Consider the following 17,215-nt stretch of genomic DNA (forward strand, 5'->3'; position numbering starts at 1 on the left):
TGTTAAGAGATGCTATTCTTGATTTGCCAGCAGCTCCTGCCTTGCCCTGGTTCCCATGGCCTGGGCACAGATGACAGCAGCAGCACAGCCTGGCCACAGATGGGCAGTGTTCCCATCCCATCAAACATAATCTGGCTCTAGGAACCAGGGCTGCCCTGAGGATAGAACGGTGCTCTGCTAACTTTAGCTGAAGTTTTTCAGCTTGAAACACAGGTAAATCTCAGGAATGGCTGGTTTTGGCCAATGTGGAGCACACATTTCTGCTTTGAACAGTAATTTTGGCATTTGGCTATTTGAATGTACTCACATGGGCAGGCTGGGGAATTCCCTGTTGAATTTTGACCCTTTGAATGAAATAAAAGGATTTGTGAATGACAGACATGAGATTTCCATGACAGGCAGCAGTGCTGCCAGTATTGCAGCTTCTTGTGGAGTGCTGCTGACCGGGGGGTCCTGCCCTGCAGATCCTGTCTTACAAATATGCTGAAGGACTTACCTGGGAAATCTCCTTCTTCTATTGCTTTAGCCAGCCCTGCTGATGGGTTCACAGGAGCAAATCTGTATCATCCATCCCTTTTTGTGCTGTAGTACGACTTGGTTACTGTTACTGTGGGAATGGCTCCTATAACTGCTGCAGCATCTCGAGGAGAGCTGTCACTGAGAACTGCCTGGCATTAGGGTGAGGTGTTGACTCCTGCCACGGGGACAGGCCATCTCTGGGGCTTGTTCCAAGGCCTTGCCTGTTCCTTTAGGAAATGCCTCTTGCTGCAGAGGCAGGGGGAAGTCCTCACCAGCAGATACTGAAAAGAGATCTACAGACTGGTGGAAAGTTATTTTGGATTCTTCTGTGACTTCACCAGCAGGGACCGATTTTGGATTCTGTCCCTCTGGTGCTGAGTGAATGTCAAAAAAACCATCTGTGCCAGCCCAGTGACAGCTGGATGTGATCTGCTCAAAGCCTATCCTTGAAAGTCTCTCCTAAATGCCATATTCCACTCCTACCCAAATCAGGCCACTGGGATGCCGTAAGCAACTCTGCTGCTCGCTGCTCTGCCCACTCTGTGTGATGGCTGGCAGGGTGCTGCTGTGCTCTTCCAGCTGCAGCTCAGGCTGAAGTCCTGCCTGGCTTGGACTTGGCTCTTGCTGGTCCCAGTGTGCAGTGCCAGAGCCAGAGGAAAGGCCTGCAGTGAAGCACTGGCCTCTCAGACTGGGGCAGATGCTGACCAGAACCTTGTTTGCTTGCCCCAGCCTGGGCTCAGAGGGAGCTGCATGCTCATGAGGCTGGTGTGGTTTTTATAAGCCCCTCAAAGAAGGCCCTCTTTTAGGTCATCCATAAGTTACTTTTAGTGAAGAGGCTCCCAAAATCACACTGGAGGCTCTCGTTGGATACCAAAGGAGTTGGTGGGTTTTTTTTTCCTTGTCAATGGGCAGATCCAAGAGAAGTGTTAAGAACAAATCTCAACATCCAAATACTTTTTACTGATCTGACAAACGCCTCTGGCAGTGCAGCTTAAGCTGAACTTGAGAGCTTCAGGGAAAGTCTGCCTCCCCATCACTATTCCTTAGCCCACAGACATGGCTCTGAAGAGATTATACTGGGTTTGATTTATGAGGAAATGCAAGAATCCTTTTCACAGCTGGTGGCCTTACCATGCAGGAGGTTGTCCAGGCTCTGCAGCTGGGCTGTGTCTGCAGGTCTGTAACCAAGCAGCCTGTCCAGGGCCCATTGTGTGCTGATGATGGTCACCACTGCTGGCCTCTGCCATGGGGGTCTCCAGGATGGGATGGGCTGCTTGCTGCTTCACAGGCAGTTTTGAGAGGTTAATTGAAGGCAAACTGCTGTGGCACATCAGCCACCTCCTAAGAGACTGGAACCACTCAGGGAGGGATGGAGAATCCTGAAAGCAGTGACATACCTTGGGTAGGAAAGGCATGACAAGAAAAAAATGTGCTGGTGGCAGTGGGAGTGACAGTGAATTCACTGCTCATTGCTTAGATGCCAGCAGCAGTGCCACAAAAGTGGCCATCATACACAGACTGGTGTGGTCACTCATGTCCTGCAAGAGCTTCCCTGAGGGCTTCATCACCCAGCTCTGGGGAACTGAACCCAATGGTGAGCAGCACAAATACTAACTAATAAATATCTAATAATAGTACTGAATAATCACACTGGTGCTACCATCTGCTCACTTGGAAGTCATGGCAGAATTAGCTTTGGGAGCCTGGAAAATCAGAATTTCTGGGAATATTGCCTGCCAGTGTTAAACCTGAGGAGCCCAGAGCAGACCTGGAGAGGCCTGAGCCCTGAAAGCTTCAGCCCCACCATGGCTGTTGCTGTTCTGACCTTGGCAGCAGCAATGCTGAGGACTGAGATGCCTCTGCTCTGAGCCACAGGCCCTCAGTGGAGAGATCCTCCTTGCCCAGAGCAGGGTCTGTGCATGAGGACAAGCCCTGGCAGACACAGGAAACTTTTGATCTCTTCGAAGAGGTGATTTACAGCTTTGGAACAAGTGTGATTCTCTACTGAACAGAATGTTTCATTATTAGGTCTCTAGCATTTGAAAATATTTCTATGGGCCTTTACTGGTTTATTTGCTACTGAGTTAACTTTTTCTGAGCTCAGGCTTGCTTTAATCCTCACAGTATGGAGCAGGACTTGGGGTGTCCTTTGGAAAGTGGCAGCTGTGGAGCAGCTCCTCCACACCAGGCCTGAATCCAGGTACATCTAAACCATCTTTTGATGCCCAGAAACTCCCCCAATATCTGCTTCTCTCTCAGACATCTCAGCTCTCCAGGTGGGAGGAAACCTGGGTTGCTGGGACTAAAAGGGAGAACGGGCATTAAACGAGGCTCCAGGAAAGCAAGAGCTTTAAAATTTACCTCAGCTATTGAGTTCCTCTTGGTGAGGTAACTATGGAGAAGAGTTTCCATTAATGAATTTAAGCCAGGTTAGTGAATTAAGGCTGTTCCAATCTTGGTTGCAGGGTCCCAGGGCAGTGATAAAACCCATGGTGCAGACGAGTACCAGTTTAGACTTGTTATAGCAAGCATTTCTGCCCCGTGAGAAGAGGCTTGCCTATCAGTTATTGATTTCTTTTTTCTTTCAGTTTGAAGGGAAATAGATTTAGATTACAGCTTATTAGACTGACTGGAGAATTGAATGTTTTTATTAAATCACTTCATTCACAGTGTGAGCAATTGCTGGCTTCAGAGACAGGTGTTATGATAAGCCCTGACAGAGCTGCCTTGCTCCTTGCTCAGTCATCCCTCTGTGGGATGCTGTCTGGAGGGCTCCTACTGCCACTACCACACGTGCCTTGTTTTTGGATTAACATCATCATGGAAAAAACAGCACTGCTTGGTTTGTTTCTCCAAGATTCCTGTTGTTAGAAACCCCTTCCATGAAGTTGGTCCAGTTTGCTTAATTCCTCATCAGCAGAGCAGGGTGTAAACCCAAAAAGTGTTTTCCCAGCTTCTCCCACATTGAGCAGGGCTTGAGGGCAGAGTGAGGATGTCACCTGCCTTTGGAGCAGCTTTGAAAGGACAGCAGCTGGCCAATGGCAATGCCACAAGCCCTGCACCCAGGCAGAGGGACAAGGTGATGAGTCTTCCTCCTTGTAACCCCTCATAGCTCTTGAGCTGTGAGGCTGTAGGGTAGTGGCCACAGCCATGGTGTCACAGACATCTTTTATGGAAAATCCTTTCCTTAGGATTTTTCCTCCTGAGAAGCTGAGAGGCCTCAGGAACAAAATGTAAACATTGATTATCTGCTGCTGTGGAATGCAACAGGTGGATCTTTGATTGGCCCATGTTGGATGTTTGTAATTAATGGCCAATCACAGCCCAGCTGGCTCGGACAGAGAGCTGAGCCACAAACCTTTGTTATCATTCTTTCTTATTCTATTCTTAGCCAGCCTTCTGATGAAACCTTTTCTTCTATTCTTTTAGTATAGTTTTAATGTAATATATATAATAAAATAATAAATCAGGTCTTCTGAAACATGGAGTCAGATCCTTGTCTCTTCCCTCATCCAAGAACCCCTGTGAACACCGTCACAGCCATGGGATGCACATCCTGCATTTGGTGCAGGCAGGAAGTTTTATGGCTCTCCATAGGCTGCTGAGGCCAGACAAACTCATGGGGAAACATTGCATGCTGCTGAGATCAATGCAGGGATTCTCCCAGCAGGGCATGGCCTACTGCAACACTAAGTCACTGGTTAAGAATTCCTCTGTATAATTAAAAATGTTAAAAAATTAAAATTATTATTAAAAATAATTGTCTTTTTGGCTGTCTTGATTTTTTCTTTTTCTCCCCCCGCACTGGCTGATTTTATTCACCTTAGGCCCATTAGATGTGCATACTTGAAAACCATGAGGTTCTTGAGATGTGTCTTAAAGCTCTTCTGTGACTTAGAATATTACCCTACATTTACTCTTGGTGCTGCTGTACCTAGTGGTGAGATACCTGCATAAGCAAATCTTTCTCTTCCACATCCATTAGATGGAAGTAGCAGCATTGGCACATGCTGATTTTAAGCATTGGCACTGTACTTTAAGCTCAAATAGTGTTACTCAAAGTCCATAAAACAGAGACCAATTGCTGCCACTTCTGTTTCATTTGTGTCATGCCAATTCATTTCCCTGTTGCTCCTGAGTGTAGGTCCAAATTAACAGGGACTGGTTAGTCTCACGCTGACCACACAAAAAGTCAGGGGTTTGGCCAGAAGTAGGGAAGGCAGTTTTTCCCTCCAGACAGGTCCTTTTGCTTGTGAGGCTGAAGAATGGAAGTTTACCACAGCTGGACATGCAGCAGTGTTGTTCCACATAAATACTGCTTCTACAGATGGATGGCTGGGGCTGGGGTGAGGAGCATTTTCCATAGACCTCAAAGATGGGAGGGCAGATCCTCACACAGGATACTGGTGAGTACAGAAGCACAAAATCACAAAATAGTTTGGGTTGGAAAGGATCTTAGGGAGAATTTAGCTCTAATTCCCCTGCTATGGGCTGGGACACTTTCCACTGACCCAGATGGCTCAAAGCCTCATTCAGCCTGGCCTTGAACACTTCCAGGTTGCTTCTCTTGGCACCCTGTTCCAGTGCCTCAGCACCCTCACAGTGAACAATTTCCTCCTAATATCCAGTTCAAGACTGCCCTCTTTCAGTGTCATGGGGAGCCACTGGAAACACTGGACCCAGTCAGTGCCTGACAGATGTGAGCCTGGAAGTGTGGCCTAAGCACCTATAAAGTCCCATTCTCTGCTCTTTCTTCATAAAGCAATGCTTACCCACAGGTGAGAGGGTAAGATAGAATGGAGTTTGTGCCATGCTAGGCAGGTGCTCACCTTCCCTGAGGGTCAGCAGCGTTTTAGACTACACTGGAACAAACATCCATTTAAAATAAACTGAGAGAGCTACAAAGCTGCAGCCCATTGGCAGAGACTGCCAGCCCTTGTGCTGTTCTGTGCTGGTGGGGACCCAGCCCTGCAAGCAGAAGCCAGCAGGGCCCCTTGCTTGACTGCCTGGTGCCTCCTGGCAGGATGAGGTTGGGCAGAGATTGCCAGGGGCACTTTACAGTGCTGGCTTAAGCAGCATTCATTTATTTCCCAGTGACCACCCTGAAGACCTTATCCAAAGCAAATTAATTGGCAGCAGCAGCAGCTGTCCCAATTTAATCACAACTGCCTGGCTTTTGCAATGAAAGGCAAGATCGTGAGAGGGTGGTAGACCTCGGTTCAGGGACAGCAAATACCTCCAGGGCAGTGTCCATCCATGTGGGGCACCCCAGCTGGCCTGGGTGCCACCCCAGCAGTCGTGGGCTGCAGGCAGCTGGTGATGTTTGTGGTGAGGAGCTCAGCCTCCCTGTTTCACAGCTTCCCTCCCTCTGGCCCCTTGGAGCAGCCTGTGCCACATCCCAGCACTGCTCCTGTTAAAGGGCTGTGGTAAAGCCCACACAGGTTATCCTTGGCTTCTGGGGCCATTTTGTGGCAGGGAGCATTTACAGGCTCATAAACTTTATTTGAGAGCCCTTGTAGATTAGCCAATAAACTTTCCAGGAGTGAAACATGATTCTACACAGAGAGGGGTTTTGCATCCAGAGGTTTTCCTCAGTGGCCAAATGTGTGGTGGTCTGGGACTGTGCTGTGCATGGATCTGTCAGCCAAGATAAGCAGCACGGGCTGAAAGGTGCCAGTGGGGCTGCCCTGCAGACTCTCTTACTTGTCCTTGCCCTGGGGTGTGAGGAAAAGGAAGATGTCTCTGTGAGATGCAGGTGGGTCTGAGAGACAGCCACAGCAAACACTGATCTGCAGCAGCTCTTGCTGTGGCTCAGTCTGTTGGGACCTGAATGTGCCATTCGCTGTCTCTATTTACATGTGCTGGGAGAGGAGGAATGAGAGGATCATGTGGAAGGCAAAATATACTTTACAAAATTAAAAATAAACCACAGCCCCCTGCTCAGCTGTTCTTTAGCATCTACTCCTCCACGGTAGGAGCATCTCCTGTGGCTCTCCATTAGTGATTGATGAGTTGTTTTTCCTAGAAACACTGGCCTGCATGATGTGGCATCCTCCCATGTGGAAGTGGATGCCAGCTGCTCCAGGGTGCCAGTGGCTCCCCCTGCTCAGGGATGAGTTGTGCCCATGGGAAGGAAATGCCACCAAGAAACCTGGTGTCTCCTTCCCTCCCTTCATCCCCTTAAGCAGGGCTTTCTGCTCCTGCCCTGGATGAAAACCAACCCCTAATCCTGATGGCCCCTGGGGTGGGTGCTGGCCATTCCTTCCTGCTTTTGTGCCACTGAAGCACTTGCTTTTTGCCCAGGGAAGCTCCCTGAGGAAGCACATGGGTGTTGGTGCCATAGCTCTGGGGTGTTCCATGTACCACTTTTGGTTTTGCAAGGCACTGGGCTATAAGGTAGAATGGAGCATGGCTGCTGGGCAGTCACTCTGTAATGCAGTAAAATTGTGTTTGTATTTCTGGCTACACATTAGCATGGATCTTGCTCTAGGGGTGTAATTAGTGTAAGTTATGAGCTGGGGTGCTTGAGGCAGAAGTTGGTGTGGAAACCAACTCTGCAAGCACCAGAAGAAGTAAATTAGAAAAATCTTGATGTGACCTAGCTTAATTTACACCTTCCTCACGTCCTTGCAGCTCTCTTCCAAACCTACAGAGTGTCAGCCACACAAGTTTTGGCTGCTGATTAAGAAAATTCATGGAATCTGTTATGTGAAGAAATCAGAGGAAGATTTCACTTAAATGTGTTCCCTTGGGATACACAATATCCTTCTGGACTTCTGGTAACACTCAGGCTGCGGTTCCAGGTGATGTTCATTGCACAGGACTCCAGCCCCAAGCTCAGAAAAATGTCATGGAGACTGGGACATTGGTGGATACAGGGCAAGTTTGACCCTATGAATTTCCTGGGTTTGCTACAGGACCTGTGTTATCTAACACTAAAGTCAGAAGAAAGGAGAAACTGTAGAGTTTTCAGAGTACTTGAGGTCCCCTGGGTAAACTTTGCCTTTCCTGAAAATTGCCTGAGGGAGCAGTTCAGTCACACTTTCTGTGTTAAAAGCTCCAGAGGTGAATCATGAAAGGTTTCCCAAGCACACTGCTGAGTAGGAACTGCAGGTATTGAGTGCAACAGGTAAATTCAGCCATGGCTGCTTTATAGCCATTGCACTACCATCATTTGTTTAGCACAAGCAATCTCCTTCTCTTCTTCTGGGGTCATAAAACAACCTGCCCCTACAGCCTTCTCCCCTGCACCCTCACAAACCATGGCAGTTTGTCTGTCTCTACCCTGTTGTTGTTCTATTTCTAGAGTTCCATACTGTTGTTATCAGATTTCTAAAGTCCATACCTCCTCAGCATATTCTTATGGCTGCAGATCTTCACAGCACAGACTCCTTCTACATCTTGTTCTCTCTCAGTTCAGGACTCCTCCAAGGCTCTCCCTGACTGGCTAACCCAGCCCCTTTTATCCCAGTTATCTTCATTGGTCACAGCTGCAGCCCAATTAAGGACATCACAGCTGCAGCCCATCAAGGACAACTGGGACCTCCCGGGGCAAAGCCTCTATACAGATATTCAAGTACAGATATTCAAATACAATACATTTCCTCTACTATACTACCCAGCAGGCTCTGGTGCAGAGCAGTAGCTAGAAAGGTGCTGGTGTGGCTGACAGGAGCTGGATCCATGCTGGAAGGTTGAAATCTGCACATGGATGCAGGATGGTGCCTGAAGTTGTTTCATCCCCTGTACACATAGGGACACACAACACATACATCTGGTATTGGCTCAGCACCAGATCCTGCCTTTCAAATGTGGAAGTGGCTTCCTGAGGAACAATATGGGTTAAACCACAAGGTACTGGACATGATTTGAGTCCTTCTGGGAGCAGTTTTGGCCAGTCATACTGGAAATTGGAGCAGATGATGAACATCTATCATTGAATTTATCAGTTCATAATGAAGAACCTCCAGAAGTAGAAATGTATAGTAGAGGAAATGTATTGTATTTGAATATCTGTATAGAGGCTTTGCCCCAGAGGACCTGGTTGTCCTTGATGGGCTGCAGCTGTGATGTCCTTAATTGGGCTGCAGCTGTGACCAATGAAGATATCTGGGATAAAAGGGGGTGGGTTAGCCAGTCAGGGAGAGTCTTGGAGGAGTCCTGAACGGAGAGAGAACAAGATGTAGAAGGAGTCTGTGCTGTGAAGATCTGCAGCCATAAGAACATGCTGAGGAGGTATGGACTTTAGAAATCTGATAACAACAGCAGTATGAGACTCTAGAAATAGAAGAACAACAACAGAAATGGTTCATGATGTTGATTCCAAGGCGATTACAGCTGAGAAAGCACTTGGTAGATGTGAGGGATAAAATAATGTTTTGCTTCAGCCATTGTAACTAGCCATAAGAACATGTGCTCGTGTCACCTTTGCAAAGGTGTAACTAGCACAAGGCCAGGCCTCATGAGAGTGAGGGGGAGGAAAAGGGGAGCAAATGATGCTGGCTGCTGGGGAGAGAAGGGAAAAAGGAAGAAGGTGTTGGTCTGAGCACAGTAGATGGTTGGGTGTGAATTCCTGAGTACCCGGCCCAAGGAAAAAAGGGACAGGGACCCCCATGGGCCAGGGAAGGACACAAAATTTTGTGCATTTTGAGGGGAGGTGTGCCTCCTCAGTGAGAGGCACCTGACTCAGCTGACTTGTTTATATTAATAAATAGTCTTGCTTTGATGACTTTTGTCTTTTTCCAACTTTATTGGTGAGTAAGTGTTTCTCACAGTAGATGCCCAGCTGCAGGTCCCTTCTGAGGAGCACCAAATCTTGACGGCAGTCTCATGTCTCTCAGGGAGTAGTACCTCAGGGAGGAATCCACTTTCTACCACACTTATCTCCTGGCTTTGCTTGGGAGGTAGATTATTGTTCTGGAGATAAGTTTGTCCTCTCTGCCCTCCAAAGCAAAGGATGCTTTTCAAGAAAGTGGAAAACCAAACCAGCATGAAACTTCTTTTTGGTTTTCTAAGCTGGGCCCAGTCAAGGCCAGACCTCGCTCTCCACTTACCAGCTTCAATCTTGGTTCATTAGCTCTGTCACATCTGCCTCATCTGGTCTGTCAAACCAACCTCTTGGGGTGACAGATTTGCCTCTGTTTGGTGGAAAGTGCTCAGGGAATTTATTTTAGCTTATGTGGTCTTCAGTGCCAAGAAGCTTGATCTGATCTGATGTATCTGATCTTTTCATGTGCCAAGTGTGTCTCACATTGTGGTGTTAGGAACAGCTCTCATTGCTCTTGATCTTTCTCCCTACCTTTTAGCACTGTTTCTTCAGTGGCTCCCATGTTCTGGTTTGCTCCTCTGGGGCTGGGAGGGGAACTGGCACATCCTCTGCAAGTGATGAGTTAGCTATCCCCCATTCATATTGTCACATCTATCTGAGGAAAAAAGCTCCAAGTGCTCCCATCTTCCTGGAAGGTGGAGATGTTAGTGTACTATATACTCTAGCAGGAGAAAATAAATGTCTGTAAGAGACATCAGCTAGGACCTGGCAACCTCTTGTTACACCAGTGTAAGCTGGGGGAGAAGGTGATGGATGCTGGGGATGGTGCTGGAAGGGATTGATTTCTTCCACGTTGAACTTCCATTCATATTAAAAAAAATTGATCCCAGCTCTTTTAAAAGACCACATGCATTACTACAGAGTCATATTACAAACCTGCAAATTTAGTGATGTATTTGAGCTCTCAGATGTTTGTTATTACAGTCTCAGTGTATCTTCTTTTCCTCTGAAGTATCCTTTTTGCAAACAATGTCTTTCCCATCGCTGCGTGTCCCTTTTCCTTCCCAGCTCCACCCCTTGTACTAGGAAGGCACCGTGGCCAGGCACTGATAGGCTGATGTTGTTGGGATGTTTGCAGGAGTGAATTTTCTTTAGTCAATTGAAAAGGGTCTCAGGTAAGTGAAAGTTCTCTCTAACTGTGAGTAATTGACAATCTCAGCTGGTAGTTTCCTCATTGCCTTTAGGCTGGGACAAGGCAGTTTAGTTTTGCTTTTAGGGTCACCCTTGTTACCATTCACATAGAACAAGCTATCTGAAAAATGTATTAGGTAAAATCAAGTGTATCAAGGAGCTATAGTTCTTTTCATGGTGGGTTTTAAGGTAGAAAAACCACTGTAACTTAGAGCATAATCTCAATTTAATTTTTAATAAATAACATCCATTTTTAAAAATTCAATGCCTGTTCTTGATTAAGTTTTGAAGAACTGTGTGTACTGGATAACAAGATGGAATTGCATTAACATTCATAATTTAATTTCTCATCAGACTTCAAAAGAATTTTCTGCTCACGTGAAGCAAATTTCAAAGTTGTTATGGTTCATCTTCCAAAAGTCCCATCTTTTTGATGTTAGTGTAAAAATGTATTGCACAGACCATGGGACAAGCAAAGTATGAAGTAATTTTCTTCAGCATCTTTCTTAAAAGGCCATAGAATTTTGACTTGTTTGTGAACAAGCAAATACCTAAAGGAAAATCCTTTGGTTAATCTGAGCAAAAATGTTTATTTATATTATCCCTTTTATCTAAGTTGTCTTGAAATATCTTACAAACAGGCTAAAAAAGGTATTTTAAAGTAAAACTGCATGAGTTGAAATGTAACTTCATCTGTAAATTATGGCAGAAATATTAGAATTCTCCAGAAATGTAATTCAACAGTTTAGTGTTGGTCTGAGCTTTAGTTACCATCCGGAAATTTAGAGAGGTTCAGGAAGGGACGCCTCAGATACAATTTCAAAGGATTAAATCTAGATTTCCCTGGTTTTTTGCCAAGTTTCCAATGGGTCTGTAACAACCCTACTGGATAAGAATGTGTCATTGCTGATGCTGTCATGCCCAAAACTAATAATTCTGTGGCTGTATTATATTAAAGCTCTTATCTATCAATTGCTATCTTAAAAAACAAAAGTTTTTTGTTCTCAGCAATGTTCTGAGGTGAAAATAGATGACAGGAAAGATAAACAGTCTCAGACTGCAATAAAATCCAGTGAAACAGGAGAAAAAATCAGACCTTGTATTTTGAAGGAAATAACATGGGCAGAAAGTAATACATAAAAGAAAACAATTTTGAACACATGTGTAGGATTATCACTGCAATTTGCCAATATATTATTCAATAGCTTAGTCTAAAGGGAATGTCCAAACCCATAAAATGTGTAATTGGAATTTGTGCCTTGACTGAGACCTATTTTGGTCTGTGTGAACTGCTCTTGTTGTATAAAGAAGGTAAGATTGAGAACTAACAAGAGGACTCATTAAGATAATTCTGACTGGCTCTAAATAGCCAAGAAAACTCATCAAGATAATTCCAGCTGGCTCTAAATAACTGGGGGTGTACCAGTTACTTTGCTGACAAATGTCATGACCATGAAGACTTCTATAAACTCAATGGAGTGTGATTCAAAGAACATTAAATTTTCATTACAAGCAGGTTTGTACCTCCTAAAACAAATTATACAGTGAGTCAGATTTCAGCTTTGGCAATCTGTGTGCATGCAGCATGGGTCAGTCAATGATGCTGCACTGTGATGCTGTGGGTAGGATGTTTAGCTGAGAGCCAAGGTGTAGTGGCACTGCATGGAGTAGGGTAACAGCCCCTTCAGCAGCCACTGAGAAGCTCTTCAAATGTATCAGCACAAGGTAAATAATCAAAAACCTGGTCCTTGTGACATAAAGAATGTGTGGTTTGAAGCCTTTAGGGTTTGCTTCATATGAAGTCCAGAAAAACCTTCCTGCTGCATGATCTCATTTTTCTTGAAAGCCTTATTTGATTTTCTAGACACCTTATGTTTAAGTACTCAGGATAAATAAAAACAGAAATTCTCACTTTTCTTGGTCCTGTGATGGATATTTTTCACTGTGTTGCTGCATAAATCTTTTGGTTTTGTGAAACTCACCCATTCCATCTTAGACTTCCAGGCCACATCTACAGTACTAAATTAAATGTGCCCATGTTTTTTAGCTGTTCCAAGATCAAGTTGAATGGGGCAGCCTGGTCTTGCACTGTTATCATCTCACCCTTGGTGCAGGGCTGCATCCACAGCACCTGCTGGGACAGCACTAACTCCCACATTTGGGGCTTGTTTGGGAGAGAATTGCATGATGTGGGCCAAGACCCTGCCAGGGACTCCTAAAATAATTGAACATCCCACAGTGTTCACAAGGCATCCCTCATGAAAGTATCTTGACATTCTCTTTATTTCCAAATGAAGCAGCAGCCTGTTGGTCTGAAAGAGAGTGATCTGGAACAAGGTAAAGATCAAAGGATGCTCAAACCCATCTGAGGAGAAATGAGGCCCAACTCTTGCAGTGTTGCATCAATGACGTTTTCAGTTGCTGCTTAATGAAACAAGTTTTGTATGGTATTTAAGGCATTCCTCCTACACTTCATGTTTTATGTATTTGTGTATTTGCATATGTGTCTGTGCCTTTTTTGTTTGATTTGCTGCCTATCAGATGCTTTCTGATGTCTTCCATGTGACCGGATTAAAAAAAAGTATTTTTTAATCACTTTTCTTCCATCTTGTTAAGTCTTCATCACTGCACATCTTCCCCAGATGTTTTGATTGGTCTAGCACATTACTTAAATTTAGGAAAAAAAAAAATTTGTTACGAAAGATATGAGAAATAATAGCTCAGCTGACATGGTGCAGGGCAGTCTGTTCTGGGTGGGCCAAGCAGGGTCTGGGACCAGGTCACTTCCAGAGATCCCTTCCCACCTCAACCATTCTGTGAGTCTCTGAGGGCATGTGTGTGGGGGTTAAACTTCATTATTGCTCCTCAGATTTGCCATGGCTGATTAAAGTCATGGATCAACATGTCCTGGGAGAGGATCTTGGAAAGTGTTGAAAGTAGCCCAGTTCCCATCAGGCTTATCCCATGCTGACCCCAAGTGCTGTTGCGGAACAAATCCTGTCTTCCTGCTAGGGACACATGGCTTCACTGCCTACTGATTGCCAAAAATGCAGCAGGGTTTGGCCTCATTTGACAGCCTTGTGGGTGATTATGCTATATATGTATTGATTGTGTGAATAATGACTATTTCTCCAGGTTTTGTTTTGCTCTGGACTGCAGTCTGTTTCCAGTGTGTAACAATATTCCTCTACATATGGACTTCCTATAAATACCTTGCTGCAAGTCTTTTCTGCAGTACAAATACAGCAGAGTCCCACTGATATGCTGGCCAGTCTGTGATCAGCAGAGGCTTGATTTTAATGCAGTTCAGATATGGCAGCTTAAGTCAACAGTCTGGAGTAGGATTGTCATTACTGTAACTGGGCAAAAGGGATGGAAATAACAATTGTGAGGCATGGAAGAATAGGACTGGTAGGGTCCTCAGGAGCCCACCCCAGTCATTCCTGTTGGCTAAGGCAGCACAAATCACACTTCTGTCAATCCTTATGTAATAGCCAAGCCTGTACTTGACAGGACAATCCAGGCTTCACTGCTGGATCCCATCATCATCCCAGGCACTGAAACCCAGTGTGTCACCTTAGGCAGTCTCAAACAAGCCTTCCTTCACAATATTTTAAAATTCCTTTACTTTTTCCTCACCAGGAGTGCAAAACAAACCCCTCAAAACGTAAGAAGTTAACTCACTGCCACTGTGCGGTTTGTGTTTGAAGAACATTCTGAATAAGCTGCCCAGCCTTGTCTTCCTTGCCTTTCCCCATGGGTTATGGTGAACAACCCAGCTGCCTCAGCAGTCCTTCTGAGTCCCCTGGCCATGCCTGTCAGTGTTTGGTGCATCACAAACCACGAGTCTTAGGGGTAAATGTCACAGATGGCACTACTCAAGACATCTGGCTCCTCTCATCAGCACAGACAGTGCTCTGCACCACATGCTCTGGCCATGGTGGTTGGGACCCATTTTCTGTTGGCCATTGCCAGAAGAAGTCTTGGAGCAGGAGAAAAGGACAGGTAATTTTCCACACAGAACAATGAAAAAGACAAAGAAACCAACAGGGACAGAGGAGAAAAGGCATCTCAAATTTAGACTGCCCAGAATGAGTTTCTCCATAATTACAAGTGACCTAATACTGCTCCTAGGGGAGTACCTGCCTCCTTTTGCTGGTTTTCTTGAAAATATGTCATTTTCTGCAGAAGGAAGTCAACTTCAAGTCCCCTCTTTTGAGATCCTTTGGGAATTGAAGGCATTTAGGCTGTTTCAGACAGAAACTACCATCCTGTTATTGGCTCCTCACCACTAACTCACTTCTCCTAAAGCTGACTCAAGCCATTGGTACCCCACGAACAGAATGCCATTTTTGGAAATGGATTTGTGAGAATGGCTTTTTGAAAAACTTAATTTCAGGTATTTTTTCTGGAAGGATTTCTGAAGGAAACTCCCCAAAGGCCTTCCTCTGTTCCCATCTCTGCCCCTTGTGCAAGGACACTAAGGTAACCTTAACTGCTGTCCCCTGCCCCTTTTGCCAAAACACCCGGATTGCTGGAGTCAGGCTGGCTTCCCACTGACATCCTTGCTGAATTCAGCTGGAGCTGCAAGGCATCTTTGCTTTACTTCCCTGTTCTTCCCCTTTGCTCACTGCAGTTTTGTCTTGCCCGGATGGCACAGAGCCATCTGTGACCATGGCCACCACACTGCCATGGGGTGCAGGGTGCTGCCCGTGGTGTGCCAACAGCTTTTCCAGAGGGAAAGCACCACGTGCACATGTGGGGTGCTGCTCTGTGGGGTGTGCCACTCAGCAGCTTTGTTTTGTCATTCTAGGGACACTATTGGAAATGACATTCATTGTAATGTGTTCATCCTACTGGATTTAATTAGAAACATTCAGCTTTAATTAAGTGTTTGTTTTGCAGTCCCAGTAGTTCCATTTTGATAAGGGTCTGTCATGCAAATGCCAAATGAAGCTGAGGAAGTAGATTATTGCATGTCATAGTTCCTGAGTAATGATTAAAGACAATGCAGTGTGAGATACAGTTGCTGAGAGTGGGAGGCAACTCTGCTTTTCTTCAAGTGTTTGCTTCATGCTTTCCAGGAAATTTCCTGTACTATTAGTTCTCTCTGTCCTCAGACTCATTCTTGGCTTTCCAGCATCCTCCTCCCACGACATTTTCAGGGACTGACAGGGGTGCAGTGGGGACAGGGAAGGTTGTGCTGTGCCACTGACTCCTCTATCCTTCCACCCAGGACAGGGGGAGCAGAGCTCCATGCCAAAACTGTAGGCTTCTTTTTCTCTCTCGTTTTCTCAGTAAACCTGCAATTTTTCCTTTTTATACAAGAGTTTGGGTGCTAATGCTGCAGCTGTCTGACTTGCCCATGGATGGGCCACTCTTTATATATAAAAAAGCTGCATATTCTGCAGCTGCTGCCTCTGTTAATGGTTTTCTCTACTTACATACAAACCTTTATTGTTTGAAGTGTAACTTGTAGCTTAGCAGAGAAATAGGTTCCAGTTATAATTAACACATAGGGAACAGACCGAAGCAAGAGTTTTCCCATGAAGCCTTACTAATGCATGAACTCTTGCTTTACAGCTTTACAGATGAAGATGTTTTCCACATCAAACATCCTAAATACTATTTTGGGGGGTTTTTTGAGAGAGAATGAGCAGAGAAAAGAATTCCACACCTCAGACCCAGGAACATAAATCAGCTCTGACTGAGGAATTTCTACCTGTGAAGAGCCACACCACTCCATGATGACAGTCTCTCTTTCCCTTGATTAGGCCATCATCAGAATGAACCCTTTGTTGTTGGCCTGGTGTCCTCTCCCTCTGGAAGTTCAGTCCTGAAGGAGATGAAAGATTATTAAAGGAAGACAAATCCCCACTCAAACAGATTTTGCAGTCAGACTGTGATTTGTGAGCAGATGAAGCAGCTTTGTGCAGAGCTTCTGAACCTCTGGAGGTTGCTTTTCTGGGGAGGCAGAGCAGGTAGAGCACCCAGGGCAAGATACCCTCCCCAGTGCAGTGCCCTGCAGGTAGAGTTTGCCCTTCCCTTGGAAGTTCCTCTGTCTCTGGGTAGGTACACAAGCAGATTGTTATTTGTCTTTTCTGTTCGCTCTTTTCTGTGCTAACAGCCTCTTGCTCAGTCTTCCTACTTCCTACTCTCACCCTGTCTTTCAATCTCTTCATTTTGCTCTTGGGAGTTTTTCTGCTCTCCTTCTGTCCTTTCCCTTTTCCAGCTTGATTTTCCCAAGGTGATCCAGCTTCAGTAAACAGCTGCTGATCTCAAGAACCTGCTGTTGTTCCTGGCAGAGACATCCCATATAAACCAAAGACAGGAGTTCCTCAGTCAAGAAATTTCCACAGTGGGAGCTTCATGACACTGTTCAGAGCCAGATCTCCAAATGTTAAGGTACTCAAGCAAAAACCATAGTTTAATATGTGAAATATTAACAGTATTTACATTTTATGCCATAGCATAAAAGAATTTGCATTTTAAGAAATGCAAATTGCCTTCCTTGAGTTTATTGTGTCTTCTGTCCTCCAACAATCCATCATGAGAAGCAGGCATGACAAACAGCCACAGAAGTTCCCATGGTGGTTTGAAGCCTGCTGAATACACCACACACAGCAACAGAAGCCTTCAGAAGTCAGCTTTGTCTCCAGATTTAAGTGTCCCTTTGGCTCTGCAGTGCTGCTGGCCAGTCTTCCAGCCCCTCTGGAGAGCAGCCTGATATGGGTTACA

The sequence above is a fragment of the Agelaius tricolor genome, unplaced genomic scaffold (genome assembly GCF_023055355.1).
Source record: "Agelaius tricolor isolate 1412-34295 unplaced genomic scaffold, bAgeTri1.0.p SCAF_2, whole genome shotgun sequence".
Taxonomy (NCBI): Eukaryota; Metazoa; Chordata; class Aves; order Passeriformes; family Icteridae; genus Agelaius; species Agelaius tricolor.